Below are 14,026 nucleotides of genomic sequence, written 5' to 3'. Positions count from 1 at the left end.
AAGGATGAATACCCAACTTTTACATCAACATGGATGGGACTGAAGGAGATTATGCTAAGTGAAATAACTCAAGCAGAGAAAGTCAATTATCATATGGTTTCACTTATTTCTGGTCTTTCTTCTTATAAGAACACCAATCCTATTGAATCAAGGCCTCCCCCTTATTATCTCATCTAACCCTAAGTACTTCTTTAGACTTCTCATCACCAAATACAGTCACATGGGGCGGGGGTTACAGCTTCAACATGAGTCTGGGGAGAAACAAACATTCAGTCTGTAACAGCTGGGTTCAAATTCCCTGTCTAAAATTTAGTAACTATGTAACTTGAGCAAATCAATTTCCTATTCTAAATTCTCTGATTCCTCATTTGTTCAGTGGGGTTAATAATTACTCCTATACAGAGGATTAAAGGAGAAAATGTATACTAAAGTATTTTTATAAACTGTGAAGTGTTATTTTAATGTAAGGTTTTATTTTCCAGACTTCCCCATTTATTCATATAAAGCAATAAAAATATTTTTACCATATATATGTAAAAATATATATATTTACATATATATATATATATTGACCAAAGAAGGTGTTTATATGTGAGTATGTCCCTAAGATAATTTCTTAATTTCTTTCTACAAGGTCTTTAAAAACATTCCGTTTTCATTTCTAAACTTATAAAGGCAAATAAACCTAAATATTTTTTAAAAGATTTTATTTATTTATTTGACAGAGAGAGAGAGACAGTGAGAGAGGGAAGGCAAGCAGGGAGAGTGGGAGAGGAAGAAGCAGGCTTCCCACTGAACAGGGAGCCCGATGCAGGACTCGATCCCAGGACCCTAGGATCATGACCCAAGCAGAAGGCAGACGCCTAATGACTGAGCCACCCAGGCACCCCCCTAAATATTTTTAGAAGTATCTTCTAACATCATTTAGAGTGTTTGCTGAGGATGATAATGTATCACTAGCATAAAAGATGGAACGAATGTACATTAATGCCAAAAGAATTCCATGTGTGTGCATGGTGGCTAAAATGTGCTTCCATGCTGGGTAATGAACTCATACTATCAGGTACTGAGTTTGTACTCTTTGCATTTAAAGCAACACAGAAGAAAATGATTCTCCCGCCGACACATGTGCAAATGTAGAAATGAATGAAACAACTTTGTGTTTTACGGCATTTACTTTGAAAATCTGATTAAGATAGATGTCTTTAGCTCCTAATTCTTCAATGTCACGTTGTCATAGTTCCCATCAGCAAGATGTTTTAAAGGCTTTAGATTAATATTGCATGCCAGAACTGAAATTACATCCTTTGTCGTTTAGTTCCTAATGGTGCAAGTGATATCTATCAAGTAGTGTTTTATGAAGCGTGCGTGATTTTTATTGCAGGCTGTTTTCACAAATCTTTTTCAGGTTTCAGAAATACTGCTTAGAGTTTACAATAAATAGGCCCTTCTGTTGAAAATCATGATGATTCTTAAAACTGAGGTGAAATCTGTATTATTAGGATTTACTTATCAATAAAAAATTCTTCTACCGGAATCTGTTGTGTTCCCATTTGCACAGTCTTGAATATATTTGCTTTTACCCAAATATTTTACTAAATCACTTCTTCTAAACATATGCAAAATATGTGCCAAATACACATGGCTCACAAAACCCTTCATCTGTAAGCATGTGCATCTTCTGCCTAGTAAGGAAAACATGTAGTATGTGGATGTACATATACATTAACTATTGAATGCTGACTGGGTTTGTGCTGCAAAATTATGTATTTTATTTTTTATATATAATTACTAATTTATTTTTAACAGAAATTCGTGTCCTAACATTAATCTCAATTTCTGAAACTCAATCATATCATATATAATTCATTTTCATTTATTAAAGACCCAGAGTCATAATATAATCTTACTTATATATAAATTAGGAGGATACAAGTGAAAAAAAGAAATTCTTGTATTTGATAAATATATATACGGCTTTGAACATAAACCAACATATGTATACTCTTGGCTCTATCTTTAACATATTCTATTCTTTCAGCCTTGGTTACCATTATCTATAAAATTAGGGGGATAGATCAGGATTTCTAATATCTTTTCCAGTTTAAAAAAAAAATTCCACAATTCTATAGCATTTTATATGCTGTATGTCCTAACAGAGGCTGTGGTGGCCTCCATTTTGGCTGTTACAAAACAAGATGAACCTACTGACCTTTTCATGGCTGAGGTTATAGACATGAAACATAAATCTGAAATGAATACAAGCTTAATCAGAGGTCTTGTTTTGGACCAAGGGGCATGGCATCCCAATGTGAAAAAAAAGAGTAGAAGATTCATACGTCTTCATATGTGCAATGTGTTCTAAGAATATGAAAAAAAAAAAAGAAGCAAATTCTGGCTTTTTTAAAAATAAGAATTCAGAAGAGAGAGAAACTAGTAAAAACTGAAAGAAAATTCATTGAAGATAACAATTAAAAACATGATAGAACTGAAAAAGAAAGTCTGTGGTGATTCAGAGAAAAGATCTGTTGTTATTTAATCAAAAGGGAACTGACCCTTTTCCTTAGATGCTCTTGCAAAAAAAAAAAGGTATAGCAGTCCTGTGCAGAGCTGAAAAGAGAAATATAGAAAAGCTGACTCTTGCTCGTGGTGGGGGAGCCCTAAATTCTTTTGATGACCTAAATCCTGATTGTTTGGGACATGCAGGTCTCGTCTCTGAGTATACATTGGGAAAAGAGAAGTTCACCTTTAGTGAGAAATCTAACAATCCTTGCTCTGTCACATTACTGGTCAAAGGACCAAATAAGCACATCCCCACTCAAGTCAAGGATGCAGTAAGAGATGGCTTGAGGGCTGTTAAAAATGCTATGGCTGATGTCTGGGTGGTTCCAGGTCCCGGGGCAGTGGAGCTGGCAATGGGAGAAGCCCCGATTCTAAGTCCAGTAAAGGGCAACTTGGAGTTCAAGCATTTGTGAACGCGTTGCTCATTATTCCAATGGTTCTTGCTCAGAGCTCTGGTTTTGACTTTCCAGAAGCACGAATTAAAATTAAAGTGAAAGCAGAACATTCAGAATCAGGTCAACTTGCTGGAGGTGTGCACTTAAACAGAGGTGAGCCAATGGCAGCAGGAGACGTTGGCAAATGGCATAACTACTGTGTGAAGAAACAGCTCCTTCACTCCTGCACTGTGATGGCTGCCAGCATTCTCCCGGTTGATGAGATCGTGCAAGCCGCCATGTCTTCTCTAGAAGGTTGAACTGAAGCTTCCCCTGTATCATCCGAATCATGAAGACTCTACACAGTGCTCTTAAGAATAGAGCTATGGAATTTTTGTCCAAGCTTCAAATGCTTTTTCAAAGGAATTTCCCATATAAAGGAGAAAACTCTGACATCTATTTGCATTCTTAAGTTCTGGAATTATAATTGCAGCATTTTAAAAATTGCGCTGCAGTGTACATACATCAAGCAGGCCATTTTTACCAAGGAACAGGATGCTTGGCTTTAGCTTCCATGATCTAAAAAATACATGTTAGATCGGCAAATGTGATCTAACTTGTTATTAAGTATTCCTTCAAAAACAAAACAAAACAATCTCTCCAAGATAAAACAACTGACCGAAGACATGATAAAGGACAACAGCAAGGTGTTTATTCTGGGATGTGTCTCCCCTGGTCTATATCTCCATCGTTGATGTAAGATAAAGCTGGCTACATCTCTCCTGAGTTAGCTGTGGTCTTCAGGGATCCCACAGACATGTGGGTTTTGCCAACTATATGTCTCTTACAAACGAGAATAAAAATATTAACATGAAGATCGACAGTCCTACCCAGCGTTGCCCATTCCTGCCCATTCATCTTGTTTGGATAATTGCACATTTAAAATTAGAGTCTACTGATCTGGTTCTAGACATTAGGGAATAATGCACATGGAAAAGGTTTTTCCAATTCGAATTCCCCATGGCAGATCACTGCAATTCTCATTAATTCTATAAGGGAGGGCTTGCCTCTCCTTCAATGTTTACTTGAATTTCTTCTGCTGTATGTGGCTCACTGAAAGAATGGCAATAGTTCACTTTAAAAACATTCTCTCCATTAGCGAGAATCGATTTTCTAAAGCATTCCAACACATCCATATCCAGTCTATAACAATTCCTTTAACCCCTCATACTCAAAAACACTGTGTGCCTAAAAGAAAATGCTCTTCACTATAAAAAAATAAAGAAAAAGGAACTACATATTTTTCTCTACTTTATTTTCCATAACTAAATTGCTTTACCCAGTAATTTCAGAAAGAAGTTACTATAAATCTAAAAGGAGTTTCTAAAAATCTAGGCTTAATATAACTCTATAGACCCGAAATGCAAAAGTGGGGGGGCACAATGGAAGGGAGAAATCTACAGAGGAAATTTTATACTCATTAAAGTTTATTAAATTCTTTAGGCTAGGTGCTCAACATACATTATTTTATTTAATCTCACAGCCACCATAAGCTGTCGGTATTTATTCCTATTTCATAAGCAAGAAAAGAAAGTTCTGAGAAATTAAGAGCTCTCGCAATGGTCAGAGAAAATGACTCCAAAGCTTTCCATACGAATTTATACACGGATAAATTTTGATGTTTTGATGCAGTTTTGATGCAGACCTGTTGTCAAGAAGAAAATGAAGATGAAATATTAGCTTTAATACAGTACTGCAGACTAAGGAAACATTGGCCTTAAACCACACATTAGACCAGATATACTTCACAGATATATACAGAACGTTCCATCCCCAAACTGCAGAATGCGCATTGTTCTCAGTGCATATGGAACATTCTCCAGGAGAGATCACATGTTAGGCCACAAACCAAGGCTCAATACATTCAAGATGACTGAAATCCTATCAACCTTCTTCTCTAACCACAAGGTATGACACTAGACATCAATTATAAGAAGAAAACTGGAAAAATCACAAAAATGTAAAAATCGAACAACAATTTACTGAACAACCAATGGGTAAATGAAGAAATCAAATAAGAAATGAACAAATACCTAGAGACAAGTGAAAACAGATATACAACATGCCAAAATTTGGGGATGCAGCAAAAGTGGTTCTAAGAGGGAAGATCATAGTAATACAGGCTTACCTCAAAAGAAGAAGAAAAATCTCAATCTAACTTTACACATAAAAGAGCTAGGAAAAGAACACAAAGCCCTCAGTCAACAGAAAAAAGGACATAACAAAGACCAATGAAACTAAGACCTGGTTCTTCGAAAAGATAAACAAAATTGACAAATCTTTAGACCAACCAAGAAAAAAAGAGAGAGCGTTCTAATAAAGTCAGAAATGAAAGAGAATTTACAACTGACACCACAGAAATAGAAATGATCATTTGACACTACTACAAATAATTAGACACCAACAAACTGGACAACCTAGAAGAAATGAATACATTTCTAAAAACAGACAATCTTCCAAGACTGAGTCTTGAAGAAATAGAAAATCTGAACAGACTGATTACTAGTAAAGAGATTTAATTAGGAATCAAAAACCTCTCAACAAACAAAAGGTCCAGTAAATTTTACCAAACATTCAAAGAAGATTTAATACCTATCCTTCTAAACTCTTCCAAAATATTGAAGAAGAGGGAACACTTCCAAATTCATTTTATGAGGGCAGAATCACCCTGATATCAAACCCAGATAAAGACCCCACAAAAAAAGAAAATTACAGGCCAGTATCACTGACAAACACAGATAAAAATTCTCAACAAAATACTAGCAAACTTCATTCAATAATACATTAAAGGACTGTGTACCATGATCAAGTGGAATTGATTCTAGGAATGCAGGTTGGTTCAACATTTTATCTGTAAATCAAGCAATATGAAATAGCACATCAACAAAACAAATAAAAATCATATGATCACCTCAATAGACACAGAAAAAGTATTGATGATATTCAACATCCATGTATGATAAAAACTCAACCAACTGGGTATAGAGGGACTATACTTCAATATAATAAAGGCCACATATGACAAACCCAAAGTTATTCATACTACTCAACATCATACTTAATGGTAAAAACCAGAAAGTTCTCCCTTTAAGATCAGGAACAAGACAAGGATGCCCACTCTCATCTTTTTATTCAACATAGTATTGGAATTCCTAACCACAACAATTAGGCAAGAAAAAGAAAGAAAAGGGTATCCAAATTGGAAAGGAATTAGTAAAACTGTCATTATTTGCAAATGACATGATACTATATATGGAAAATCTTTAAGACTCTACCCAAAAAAATGTTAGAATAAGTAAATTCAGTAAAGTAGCAGGATTCAAAATCAACATACAGGAATCTGTAGCATTTACATAACTAATAATGTATTACTAGGAAGAGAAATTAAAAAAAAAAATCCTATTTACAACTGCACCAAAAAAAGAATAAAATACCTAGGAATAAATTTAACAAAGGAGGTGAAAAACCTGTACACTGAAAACTATAAAACACTGATGAAAGAAACTGAAGACATAAATAAATGAAAAGATATTCTGTGCTCATGGTTGGAAGAATTCGTATCATTAAAATGTCCATCATACCCAAAACAATCTACAGATTCAAAGCAATTCCCATCAAAATTCTAATGGCATTTCTCACATAACTAGAACAAATAATTCTAAAATTTTTATGGAACCATAAAAGATCCTGAATAGCCAAAGCAATCTTGAGAGAGAAGAACAGAACTGGAGGCATTATGCTCCCTGATTTCAAACTATACCATGAGTCAAAACAGTATGGTATTGGTATAAAAACAGACAGATTAGTGGAACAGAACTGAATTAAACCTACACTTATATCGACAGTTAATTTATGACAGAGGAGCTAAGAACATACAATGGAGATAGGACAGCCTCTTCAATAATGGTGTTGAAAAAACTGGACAGCCACATGCAAAAGAATGAAAGTGGACCACTATCTTAAACTACACAAAAATTAATTCAAATGGATTAAAGACTTGAAAGACCAGAGATCACAGAATTCCTAAAGGAAAACATTCAACGTCGGTCTTAGCAGTATTTTGTGGATCTGACCTCAAAGGCAAGGGAAACAAAAGCAAAAATAAATAAATGGGATTATATCAAACTAAAAAGCCTCTCTACAGTGAAAGAGACCATCATCAAAATGAAAAGGCAGCCTACTGAATGGGAGATTTTTGCAAATCATGTATCTGACAAGGCATTAATTTCCAAAATATACACAAAATTCATACCACCCAACAACAACAAAACAACCTGTTTAAAAAATAGGACAGAGAAAATAAACATTTTTCCAAATAATACATACTCACGTGTTAGCAAGGATGTAGAGAAAAAGGAATTCTCATACACTGTTGGTGGCAATGCAAATTGGCACAGACACTGTGGAAACAGTATGAACGTTCCTCAAAAAATCAAGAATAGAACTACAATGTGAGCCAGCAATTTAACTTCTCGGTATTTATCTGAAGAATATGAAAATGCTGATTCAAAAAGATATATGCACCCCTATGTTCACTGCAGCATTATTTACAGTAGCCAAGAAACAGAAACAACCTAAACGTCCATCAATGGATGAATGAATAAGGAACACGTGGTGTGTGTGTATAATGGAATGGAATGGAATGGAATATTACTCAGCCATAAAAAAGAATGAACTCTTGCCATTTGCAACAACATACATGGATGGACCTTGAAGGTATTTCGCTAAGTGAAGTAAGTCAGATGGAGAAAGAGAAATACAGTATGATTTCACTTATATGTGAAATCTAAAGAAACCAAAATGAACAAACAAGAAAAAAAACCTGTAGATACAGAGAACAGATCAGTGGTTACAGGTGGGAAAGAGGGAGGAGGATGAGTGAAATGGGTGAAGGAGACCAACTCTATGGTGGAGAAGGATAACTAGGCTTTTAGTGGTGACCACTTTGTAGGGCAGACAGATGTTGAATTGGAATGTTGAACCCCTGAAACTTACATATTGTTATATATCAATTTTACCACCATTAAAAAAATAGTACTCTAGAAATTCGATTTTATTTTATTTTATTTCAACTTTTTAGAAATTCAATTTTAAATGAAGAAATGCTTGCTTTATTTTGATTCTGGGGTCAGAGTGCCATCTAGTTAAGGCCGTGGAAGAGACCACAACCCAGCAGTGACAGAGAAAGCATTGCTTTATTACAGAGAAACTACACAGCATTTTAAATGGGAAACACAGATAAAAAGATAATTTGGATAGTTATTTTCGTTTCATAAAGAGTTCAACATTTTTTAGTATGTAGACAGCATTCTGTCTCATTTTTTAATTTTCTGAAGCCAGTTCATCTCTCTCACAGCAAGAAACAGAAATGTATTAGGTTGAAAAAAATTTTCTAAAAGTAATCATTAAAAAAAAAACCCCACAAAATCTGAGATATAATTGTTTTTCTTCTTGTCCTTATAATACATCTTGGGGTTAGCAGGTTATTTTACAAACTCACGATAGTTGCTAATGTAAGCATAAAATATTTTTCCTAACGTGCTTAAGGGATTACCAGAGTTATCAAATCAAATAGTACTACAAAGCACAATCCCATAGGCTCATCTTTGATTATCACCACAATTTACAGACAAATATTTGAGATGGCATTATTAAAAGTTAATGGCCTTCTGGTTTATAAAGAACTGTTAACTCTTTAACTTCTTACCTTCATTATACACTGCCATGGTTTATATTGTAGTGAGGACATCAAACTAGGGTCAATTTCATATATTACATTTAGAACAAAATAATTTCTGCTTCCCTTACAATTTCTTACTTCTTACCTATCACGTTAAAATACTGGGTAATTCTAATATTGTAACCTTACGCATATTATAAAAACAGAGCATGAGAACAGAATAAAAGTGCAATTTGTATTATCACGTTTAATAATCGGCTTTCTGCAAGTCAATGCAATTAGAGGGAGCACACCTTAAAACTATCATTTGGCTAAAAAAATATTCACCAAAATCAAGTGACAAAGGCAGATGCAATGACACACTTAGGCAAATGAGAAGGTATTCTAAACAAAGAATACTAATTAACTTTCAAACAACGGAGATCGTGAAATCCAAGTTACAGGGAAAACATTACGGTGCACACAAAAACGAAAAGTGACCTCAGAAACACTCTTTAGATTCAAAACTGTGCCACACTTAATTAGGAATCAAAGCTAAATCATCAGGTCGAAGCGGCAAACATTTCGCAAACATTTCGCCCTGGGCCCTGAGTTGTAAGGCAGGTAAGTTCCCCGAAGAGGCTGTGATGTCTGCCATGCTTTCATTCATGCTTGTTGCTCACAAAGGCTAGCATAATGAAAACGCTTTCTGATTTCAAGGCAAGTCAGAAATATGAAGATTTAGAACCGGGTAGAGCTAATGGAGCTGTCAAAAAGGGAAGTTACACTCACAATGAAACGGTCACATAATGATCTAGTTTTCATCCTAATTGGGAAAAAAAAAATTCTTTGTGAAGAACCCTGTAAATGTTGTTGGTTAAAGAGGCTCGCAACAAGAGAGGAAGGGAAAGAAAAAACAACAACAGTGCTTGCAAGGGTTATTTCTTCAAAGAATTACAGCTAAGGTCAGAGATAATGCAGTGCAGGAGGAGACAGTGAATTTAGTAGAGTACCTTCCTTTAAGTGCTTTATCCCCCCTTTCATTTAGAACACAGAAAAGAGTCAGAACAAGACAAAAGACAAGGAAAGAATCAAACTTCCAAAATAGCATTATGCTATATTATTAATAGTGTCATACTAAGAGAAATGACAGCTCTCAAAAGAGTACTTTTGTCTCTACTTACTTTAATTGAACTCCCTAGGCTTTAAAGTGAATTTGAAACTTTCTTTTAAACAGAAAAAAAAAAAAACCAACAAAAAACAACAAACCATCATGACTAATTAAGATTTGATTTCTGTCCTCTAGTGGTCCTTAAGCATAGTTATAGCCTATTCAGAGCAAGAGAAACCCCAGCAGCAAAAACAAACCTCAGCCTGCAATTTTCTTAGAGGAACTAGGATTTCAGCCTCTGCCCTCCGCCTTCTTACAGGTAAATTAGTTCCTAGTGTGTCTCCTCCTTTCTAGCGGGCACCGATCCATTAAATTTGAAATGAGAATTACAACAGTTATACTAGTATGAGTCTTTCAGTGAACTTTCTCTATACCAGACTACCGTAACAACTTTGCTCCAAAATAAAACCAATGTGATTTAAAAAAAAAAAAAGAAAGAAAAATCAGTGTAAAGTGTGATCCCTGAAGATTAATGTAGATAGCACATCTATATGGGGGTGGGGTGGGGAGGAAGAGAAATGTTCAAATCTGTGGATACAATTTCAAAAATCCACTGTAGCCAACGTAATGTCATCATTCGTAGCCAAACGCACCTTAAAGGAATCATATTTCTTGTCTTCTGCATGTACACTACCAATCCGCACAAAACTAAAGTCATCCCGCTCCTTCCATACCCCAACACAAAGAGGCCCAACACTTGGCCTCTTTCTCAACCATTTCACTTTTCCACTGAAATCACCACTTTCTACTCGAAAGTTTGGTGACATTTTTGGCTTATTACTCTCTTTGATCCTCTGTATTTAATCATCAGCAAGTTTGTTGTTAGCTGATTATAAAAATGTACCTTGATTATGTACCCTCCACTGGATTCCCATTGCCTCACTGTATCTAGACCCTTATCATCCCTCCCTCTCTACCCTTCATTTATTAAATAAAAACCCTTGTCTGCTGACTAGGTATAAACCTTGTAAAAAATTGTATGCTGACATTTTTGTCTATTGATCTCTCCAAGCAAGTCGATCCTGCATACAATGGACAACTTTGTTTTCATAAATGTATTCTTCTTGAATCAACAATGGTCCACTGCTGCCAAACTACAAATTTTATTTCCCCAATAATGTTCAAGTACTGTGGAGATATAGAAGGAGAAGACAGGTTGATTGGCCTAATGGAGCTTATGCTGTTTTTGGAGATGGGACTTACATACTTGAAGCAGCTAGAACACAAATCTCAGGCAAGTGCAAAAAACTAATTAAAAAAAATTCAAACTATATGAGGAAAGCAAATAAGGAAACCTTTGCGTTGTGCTGGGTTAGTTTAGAAGGCTTCAAGTGTAGGCTAAACCTTAGATAAACCAAAAGGAGAAGTGAGGATTAGGCAAGTCAATGGGGCCATCATAAAGAAGACCAGGAGGTGAGCAAAGACACTGCTTTGGAAAGCAAGAGAAGAGAGAGTTCTGGATAGACCAACGTGCGATCAGTTGCTGACTTTAAAATCCAAGCAGGAGAACTTTTACTTGATATGGTAAGGCTATGCAGAGGTTCCTTGCAAGGGATTTATTATGAGAAAAGAAGTGGAAGGAAGATTAACCTGGGTACTTGTCAAGGGTCCAGGGATCTTGGGACAGCATCTGGCTGTAAAGTGATGACTATCTTTTTAAGTGTGGGAGCTGAATAGACTCATTTGGTAATGGTTCATTTATTCATTCCACACGTATTTATTGGGCACCTGCCATAGCATGAGGGATATATTAGTTTAAAAAATTAGGTTTCAACCTTGTCGATAATGGTTTTGAAATGTTTACATATTAGGATATCTTGTTAAGATGTCCTATAGGTTGCTGAATATTTGAGGAATTTAAGGGTTGCTGAAACTGGAAAAAAAGAAGTGCATTAGTTATGTGCATGATAATCATAATTATTGGTGTTTAAAACAGAATATATTCCCCCAACTTATATATTTTTTCTTCCAAATGGTTAGAAATTCCCTTTAGATAGTCACCCCTTCATTACAGAAATACTATAGAAGGAGGTCTTCCTTTAAACCCTTAATATCTTTAGAAATGCCTCCCGCGCTGATATTCCAACCAATTCCAATGAGTAAGACACAAATTATCTCCTTTATTTATTGACTGACTGACTCATTCAATAATTCATACAAGACATATACACTGAACACCTATAGCATTTCAGGTACCTGCCAGGTGCTAGTAATTCAGTGTTGAGTTAAACAGATTCTTTCCTGCCCTTTTGGAGCTCCCACTACATCTGACTCCAAAGCTCTTTTTTCTATTATACCATACTGCCCTCCCACTCCTGGGTATAAACATACAAAGAGATCAAGTATTATTTGGCAAATAATCTAAGAGATGAAATATGTTCAATTCTGAAAGATTCACACGAGGCTTTTCCGATTCAAATAATGCTTGAATTGTCCCGAGGAATGCGTATTTCGGGCAGAGAAGGCTTCAGGACAGCTGGGAAAGAAGCAAAAGCAAGAAGATGGCATGGCGTACAATACAGCCATAGTTCAGAGTGGCTGAACCCTAACAGGTGTGGGCAGATGCTGGGATAAGGAAGGCAGGAGAAAGGCAAATGACTTAGGAAATGAAGTTGGAAACACAGGACGGAAAAAGATTTTGACTTGCCTTGCCTATCGGCTATAGAATTCACACACGTGTTGTACTATAACAGGGAGCTGTTGAACGGTTTTAAGCAAATGAATGCCAAGGTCTGGGATGCATGTTATGAAGATCGCTCTAGCAGCAGCATGGGGGATGCATGTGGGATGAACAAGTGAGTGTGTGTGTGTGTTTGTGTTGTGTCTGCATGAGTGGTGACTGAGGAAGGTTAGTCGATATTTACAGTATTGCACGGAGTACATAAACAAAGGCCCTCAATGGGGATAAAGATGTAGGGCCACATTCAAGAGATAATGAAGAGGTAGAGTAAACTGATTACCTTAGCAAAGGATTAAATGAAGGGTAGGGTACAAGAGAGGGATGTGCATGGAATTTTCAAAACACTCTCAGAAATATCTTTCATCTTTTATTTATTTTATTTTATTTTTTTTAAAGATTTTATTTATTTATTTGAGACAGAGAGAATGAGAGAGAGAGCACATGAGAGGCGGGAGGGTCAGAGGGAGAAGCAGACTCCCCGCCGAGCAGGGAGCCCGATGCGGGACTCGATCCAGGGACTCCAGGATCATGACCTGAGCCGAAGGCAGTCGCTTAACCAACTGAGCCACACAGGCGCCCCATCTTTCATCTTTTAAAATTACTTAAAATCACACAAGCTCATCATGTTAACCCTACTTGGCTCTCACTACTCTAATCGTTCTGGAAATCTATCCAGAACTGGTTTATATTTCTGCTCAACTGTGGGCATTAAACTTGTTTTCTCACCAGTGCCTCGTAGTGTTTATATCGTCTCTTCTTTGAAATTGCAAAGTCTTTATAACTCTCCATGGTGCGGAGGAAAACTTAATACACATGTCTCTGTAAAGCATATTCTTTTTTTTTTTTTTATCCCACCTTCAAGGTGCTTTTCCACACAAGCCACTCACATTAAAAAAAGATGAAGAAGCAGAAGGAAAAAGAATCATATGGGAAGAAAGCAATTGGACTCAATGGAAACTGAAGCTGATTTCTGAAAACTACGCTCATGATGGGGCAGGGTGGAGTGAAAGAAAAAGTTAACAAAAATGTCTACAGAATAAATACTGATATCCTGTAGAGTGGATTTTTTGGAAATTGTTTGAAACATAAGCCTGAGTGCACTCTTACTTGAAGTTAGATTCTGCCTGTGCTAATGCTTTGTCGTACCCTGAAAATGAAAGTAATTGAACAGAGTCTAAACCTTTGCAGAGGATGTTCAACCCTTGGACATAATAGATAAAAAGAAAGGAAAGCACAGAAAGTGGCTATTTTTCAACTCCGACTCTTACTCCTTAACTGATTACTGCTCATGTTTACAGATGAAAATTTTAGGATAGAAATTCCATGTTATATCTTCCTTTAATACAGTGCTTTGCCTAAAAAGGATTTCTTACTTTTTTAAGTCAAACAACTTTAACTCATTTTGACTTCCCAAAATACAGAAACATGATACCCAAGAAGTGCTTTTTAGAATATTTAAGATAAATATAAGTGTGTATGCATACTGTATGTATAAATATTTATGCAAATTAAGGAAATCA

General features: G+C 35.8%; 1 pseudogene; it reads left to right on the top strand.

Moving 5' to 3' along the window:
- Positions 1-2,140: 2,140 nt before the first annotated feature.
- Positions 2,141-3,361, top strand: LOC102739011 (T-complex protein 1 subunit zeta pseudogene; annotated as a pseudogene).
- The last annotated feature ends 10,665 nt before the right edge of the window (positions 3,362-14,026 follow it).

This window comes from Leptonychotes weddellii, chromosome 2 (genome assembly GCF_054177405.1).
Source record: "Leptonychotes weddellii isolate Sample4059 chromosome 2, ASM5417740v2, whole genome shotgun sequence".
NCBI classification, from domain to species: domain Eukaryota; kingdom Metazoa; phylum Chordata; class Mammalia; order Carnivora; family Phocidae; genus Leptonychotes; species Leptonychotes weddellii.
This window is presented reverse-complemented; position numbering and strand designations above follow the sequence as displayed.